This window comes from Lampetra fluviatilis, chromosome 53 (assembly GCF_964198595.1).
Source record: "Lampetra fluviatilis chromosome 53, kcLamFluv1.1, whole genome shotgun sequence".
NCBI lineage: Eukaryota > Metazoa > Chordata > Hyperoartia > Petromyzontiformes > Petromyzontidae > Lampetra > Lampetra fluviatilis.
Window position 1 is genome coordinate 3,754,478 of NC_136327.1, and position 6,682 is coordinate 3,761,159.

A 6,682-nucleotide genomic window follows, 5' to 3' on the forward strand; every position below is an offset into this window, starting at 1 on the left:
ACTGCACTTGCGGCGGCTTTAAATAACTATTTTTTTTTTAAAACAACGTGGCACACATTTTTACCTGCAACGGCAGGGTCTTCTTCTCGTGTAGCAATCTGGACGTGTGTTCAGAAGAGTTTTACTGCAAACTCTTTGGTTTTGTCGGTAAAGTCACGTAGGTTAAAAACGAAAATAAATAAATTAAAATTACTGTATCATTTGCTGTGACGGTTCCACCTGAAGACGGAAGCTTGTGTTGCCTCCGAAACGTCGTGATTTAATTTAGTTTTCTTTTTTTCACCTACGTGACTTTACCGAAAAAACGAAAAGAGTATGGACCCTTGCAGTCACGAAAACTTCAAATCTAAAGTTTTACTGCACTCTATTATCACGTTACTGAACCCGATAGTTTAGTAGTGTGTGTGTGTGGGTTATGCGTGTGTGTGTGTATATATATAGATCATAATCCCCCTTGCCTGGTCACAAGACACAAACGAAACTCAAAATGTGGATGTGACCTCAACGACATTTTTTCTGTCAAGTTCGCGCACATTCCAGAGGGAAACGTACGCCAATGCTGTATCAGCCTTGTCCGGACTAAGAACATCGACTGCCATACCTCCAACCGGACCTACCACCAGATCTACTGCCATACCGATAGCTATGGGGCCGTCCATAAATGACGTCACGCAATTTTGGACGATTTTTGACCCCCCCCCTCTTTGTCACACGGCGTCACAAAAAGTCAGACCCCCCCCCCCCTCAAATATGATGTCACAAAGCTCTGCCCCCCCCCCCCCCCCAAATAAAATATGCTTCAAATCGCTTTAAACTATTGTCATTGTAGTGCGTATTTAATGTGGCGCTGCACTCTGATGTTATAGGAGAAAACATTTATTTAAAAAAGTCTATTTAATTAAGTTGCGCATTTTGATGTGACGTCACATTTCTCAACCCCTCCCCGCCCTCGTCACACCTCGTCACAAATGTCTGAACCCCCCCCCCCTCCCTAGGTGCGTGACGTCATTTATGGACGGCCCCTTAAGAGCTACCACCAGATCCACTGCCATACCTACAACCGGACCTGCCACCAGATCGACAGTTACGCCTGCAGACAGTGGCCTGCTCGATTTGAATGTTTCACTGAAGCAGACGGCGTGCGTTCCGTTTATAATACACTCGAAGTGTTAACCAGCGGCAAAGCCACACGCTACTACGAGTTGATGGGCGAATTGGCTTCGCGATGGATGCGTTTAGAGCTGTTTGTCTGCTATAAATGTCCACTCGATGACGTTTAGCCGCTTTGTTGAGCTATCATTTGTGATAGGCAGGTCGCTCCTGCAAAAAGGAGCTATATCCAGCTCAGTGGGCCTTACCTGGTGAGATGAAGAACAGTAATCGTAGGCAGGGGGTTGGCAACACATTGTCCTGCGGAGGGAGCTGGTAGGAACGTTGGGTTGCTCGGTCAATGGCCAGGGTCAACGGCGGCGTGGTGTATTCCGCAAATATGGCTGACTGTGAAGGCGGGCACAAGCCGGCGTGAGTAGGTTAAACGTTGAGTTTTATAAGGGCACCACGGGGTGACCAGCCCCTCCCCACCCAGCCCCACCCAGTCCCTCCCCACCCAGCCCCCCACCCTCCCCTCCCCACCCAGCCCCTCCCCACCCTTCCCGCCCAGCCCCTCCCCACCCAGCCCCTCCCTCCCCACCCAGCCCCTCCCTACACGACGGACGGACACAATAATCCCCTGTGGGCTGGTGGAACCAGTGGGTTCCTACCAGTATAACATCACGTTTGTCAGTGAGGTTACACAAACTAATTTGGGTCGATAGTGAAATAAATACGTTATCCTTTGTGCGGAGAGACTGATATTCTAGATTTGAAGTTTTCGTGACTGCAAGGATTCATACTCTTTGTTTTTTTCGGTAAAGTCACGTAGGTGAAACATTTAAATAAATTAAATCACGACGTTTCGAGCGCAACACAAGCGTCCTTCTTCAGGTGGGGACAACGTAGCGAAAGCACAACCACTTAAGTTTGTGTTGCGCCCGAAACGTCGTGATTTATTTTATTTTTTTACCTACGTGACTTTACCGAACAAAAAGAGTATGAGAGACAGATACTGTACATGAATGAAACATTGTTGTATGCATTGTGTTACCGTTGACAATGTTTGAGTGGAATGTTTGATTTGAAGCAATAAACTCAATTTAATGACAAACTTTAAAATAAAACATGAAAACGCACATTTAGAAATAACATGAATGCCAAAACATTATACAGCTGAATCAATTTGTATATTACGAATCCAACACTCACGAAATACCAAACATATTTATCAAGCAATTAAAACAAATCTATGTCAAACTGAAAACATTCAAACTCAGAAATTCCAAAACCAAACATGACTCGCTCATCAAAGAACACACCCTTGTATAACCACCTCGCTTGCATACGGATGACATGCATCATACACACAACTACGCCTCGGCAAGGTAAGGTAATTTACCCTTTTTAAATCCTTTATATTAGGTTTGCTTGCTCGCTTACGACCGTGCAAATCTTTCGGTCGTTTTTTAACCCACTTCCCGTGATCCAATCGAGCTGACATTTTCCACACAGACTCGTTGTGCGTGACAATTAATGTTCGTGAAAGTTTTTTTTGCAAAAATTTACACTTCTTAGGACAAAAATATTATATTTAATTACCAATTGCTTAATGGTGCAATGCAATCATCTGACCCATAGGTGGCAGCCATCTCAAGCCAGAGGACGAGAGGACTCTAGCCGCCACGCATATAAAGGATTTAGAGTGAAAAACTTTGTTTTTACGGGTTATACTTGTTACCGGGTAAAAGGGTAAAGGTAAAGGGTAAAGGTGTCGACATGCCAAGGGGTAAGGGTAAAGGGTAGGGTAAAGGTAGGCTCGTTGCTTTTTACCTTTTACTTTACCTGCTAAAGGGTAAAAGGTAGGGTAGAGTGATTGTATTGTGGTAAGGTAAAAGGTAGGCTCGATGTTTTTACACTTGTACCTTACCTTGCCGAGGCCTACACACAACCTTGTTCAGTCCACTGCGGGGTGGGTGGAGATCACACCGGTCAATCCGGGGTTGCTGAAACTGTTGGTGCTATTAGCGAGCACCTATCAAGAAGGCTGGAACTCCTGCACGAGTTGGGAGTGGTGGTGAGGCCATCACAGCACGCCAGAGGTCGCAAACGGGTTTTGATTCCTTACGCGTACCCGTACCCGGCCGCACCAGGGTCGCAAATGAGTGGTGGGGCTGGGTGGGGAGGGTGGGGAGGGGCTGGGTGGAGAGGGTGGGGCTGGATGGGGAGGGTGGGGAGGGGCTGGATGGGGAGGGGAGGGTGGGGAGGGTGGGGCTGGGTGGGGGGTGGGAGGGGTGGGGCTGGGTGGGGAGGGGCTGGTCACCCCGTGGTGCCCTTATAAAACTCAACGTTTAACCTACTCACGCCGGCTTGTGCTCGCCCTCACAGTCGGACATATTTGCGGAATACACCACGCCGCCGTTGACCCTGGCCATTGACCGAGCAACCCAACGTTCCTACCAGCTCCCTCCGCAGGACAATGTGTTAAGAAGAGGCATTTTTTTGTTCGGTAAAAAGCTCAAGGTGCAAGGCACGTGATTGCGAGACGGTCATTAATAAATAACGTCACGAAGGCAGCCCTTACAGAGCCGACCCCACGTACAAATCGCAAGGCACTTATTTTAAGGCTGAGTCGACCTTGGTGAGGCCCAGGACCGGTTTATATATTCACCACTGAGCAGTGCACTAACCACGACCGCATTCCCATTATAAACACACACGCACTCTCTACCAAAGAAAGACAAAGATTCCCCGTCTAGCCTGAACAGGCTGTTGGGGCAAGTGCTGTTAGCGAGTAGCACCTATGAATGCCCGCCAAGCACACAAGGGGTGGGGTGGCCAACACCACGCCCGGCCGCCTTTGTCACCCCAGTGGCGATGTTTACATCACCGCAGCAGGAACTCATTTGAGGCCGAGTCGACCTAGGGGAGGCCCAGGACCGGTTCAGATAATCGTCGCTGGTGTTTGGCCGTGAGCGGGAATCGAACTCGGGTCGCCGGGTTCGTAGCGCAGTGCCCTAAGCGTTGCACTATCGCTCCCCGCCCACACACACACACTTATGAAGGCACAAGCAGTACAAGTATGTAGTTGTAGGGTAAATTTGATGCCATTATATATTTACCCTCCAGGACCAACCCCAGCCACTAATGAAGACATCACGAAAGCAGAGCTCCGTCTAAAATAGGCAGCAGCATCGGCGCCAGAAAAGCCCCATCCATTATTCAGCAGACCCTGACAAGGGAGAGAGTGGAGAGATGAGATCAGAGCGGAGGGTTAGAGAGACACGGGAGGAGAGGCAATGTTTGAATCTCAGCCCAGTGAGATGCAATGCAGTGGGGAAATGTGGTTTGACTTTAGGCCATTAATATAATTAAGGAAACCCGCTATGAAATAATAGCAATTGCCAATTTCGTCAACTCCCAATGCAGACTCCATTCCCAGTGCGTTTGCTTGACTGTTATAGGATTAGATGAAATATACAAGTATTCCTGTGTATGCATAGGCCGATATAAATTTTGAATGAGCGTCTGAGCTGTATGTAAATATTGCATACACCCTGACTTTAAATGATATGCTGCACATGCAGAATGCATATTTATTTACCAGTGCATATTTATTTACCAATGAGGAGAAACTTTTCAAATGTCTATGAAAGTTTTAACAATGCGAATTGATTTATTTACAGCGGCACAGCTGTTGCCGCGTTAACCGTGTTTCCATATACCAGTTGTAATGTTATTTCCATTTAAAGTTTGTAAATTTACACATTTTACACAATTTTATTTACTTACAATTAATGTAGTCGTGTAAATTCTGTGATTTAATCTTATGTAGAGCTGTCACCATCATCAACCATGATCAACCATGATCAATACACGCAACAAGCCATTGATCATTGTTGATGATGGTGACAGCTCTACATAAGATTAAATCACAGAATTTGCACGACTGCATTAATTGTTAAAATATGCTGGAAAGTATTGGGGAAAGCCCAGCTATATAGTTAGAATATGTATTTAATTACCATTAAATCACGCAACTTTCATTTCAAACGCCAATTTCATCAGCAGGTCCAATACATCGCTACGGGATTTGGAAAAATCTATTTTAAAAGTGAGAAAGCCACGCACAGCCGATCGCCACTCATGCTGCATCGTGTGTGTGTCAGCCGGCAGAGATTTCCATCATCATCCAATCCTAGATTTAACAATTTGTTACGGGGGGAAGAGCAGTGTAGCTCTTTTTCAGAAGCGACATGGCCACAAATGAAAGCTCAAAAAAGTGGCTTGGCACGTGGAAATGTACAGCAGCCAAATAATCGAAACGCACGTTTCTAAACGTGGATGGGGAAAACCGGAGCACCCGGAAAAAAAATCCACGCAACCACGGGGAGAACACGCAAACTCCAAATATACGACAGGCGTCAAGGTCGGGATCGAACCCACGACCTTCTGTACACCAGGCGAGGTATTTAACATCTTATCCCGAATGCCAGTACACCTCCATTCCCTTGATATAGACAAACTCTGCGAGCGACATTATTAAACCTGCGGGAAAAGAGGAAAAAAAAATCGAAAACCAAGCCAATAACTCTCACCGCAACGCTATTTCGCGCGCGAATAAATGAAAAATTGAAGGTCATCGATGTCATCTGTTGGACAGTCGAAATGGCGCCATCGAGCGAAATGTCATCTGCGTCGTCGGAGGTCAGAGTCTAACCCGAGCGCGCCGACCTCTGGGAACGGGCGCGCGTGTAATAAAACACGACGTTATTTATTGTAAAATGTCAGCAAGACGCGATGAAAAGAAAAACAAACGTCGGGCAGGCCAGACGGTCCGCTCGTAATCAAGACGTCAAACAGAGGGGGAGTCGCTGCTGGGTGCAGAAAACGCGTTCTGTCTGCAGCAGATGGTCTGAGAAAATGTATCGTGACATACTCAAGGTCAAGAGGTCAATCACGGCTGATGCGTTATCTTGGGTGTGGTCTGGGACTTGATGAATCCGACTTATATGATGAATGTATTAGTCATTTAATTATACTCTTTGGTTCTTTCGGTAAAGTCACGTAGGTGAAAATAAAATAAAAAGTAACTCAATCACGACGTTTCGTAGGCAACACAAGCATCATGATGACGGAAGCTTGTGTTGCCTCCGAAACGTCGTAATTTAGTTTATTTTATTTTCACCTACGTGACTTTACCGAAAGAACCAGAGTATGGATCCCTGCAGTCACGACAACTTAAAATATTTTGTGACTTGCTTTTTCTCTATTGTGCACTCCTATTGCTTGTGCGCGTATTGTTTGCTGTTGTACATTGCCGATCCGCCCATATTGTGCATCTGTGAAAAGAGCTTCATGGCTCATTGGATTCCACCAGTCGAAATAAAGATTCTGATTCTCATGGCGATGCAAACATAACTCGCCATTGCTTCAATCTTTTTTGCCCGTGAAAGGTCCGAGCTGAACATCATCATCACCACCACCTGGCCTCAAGTTTTCCTTCCCTCTTGCCAGCGACACAAAGCTCGTGACAGCGACTTGCCCTCCCCTCCGTGATCGATTCTAAATGTGGTTGTTCTATGAATGGAAT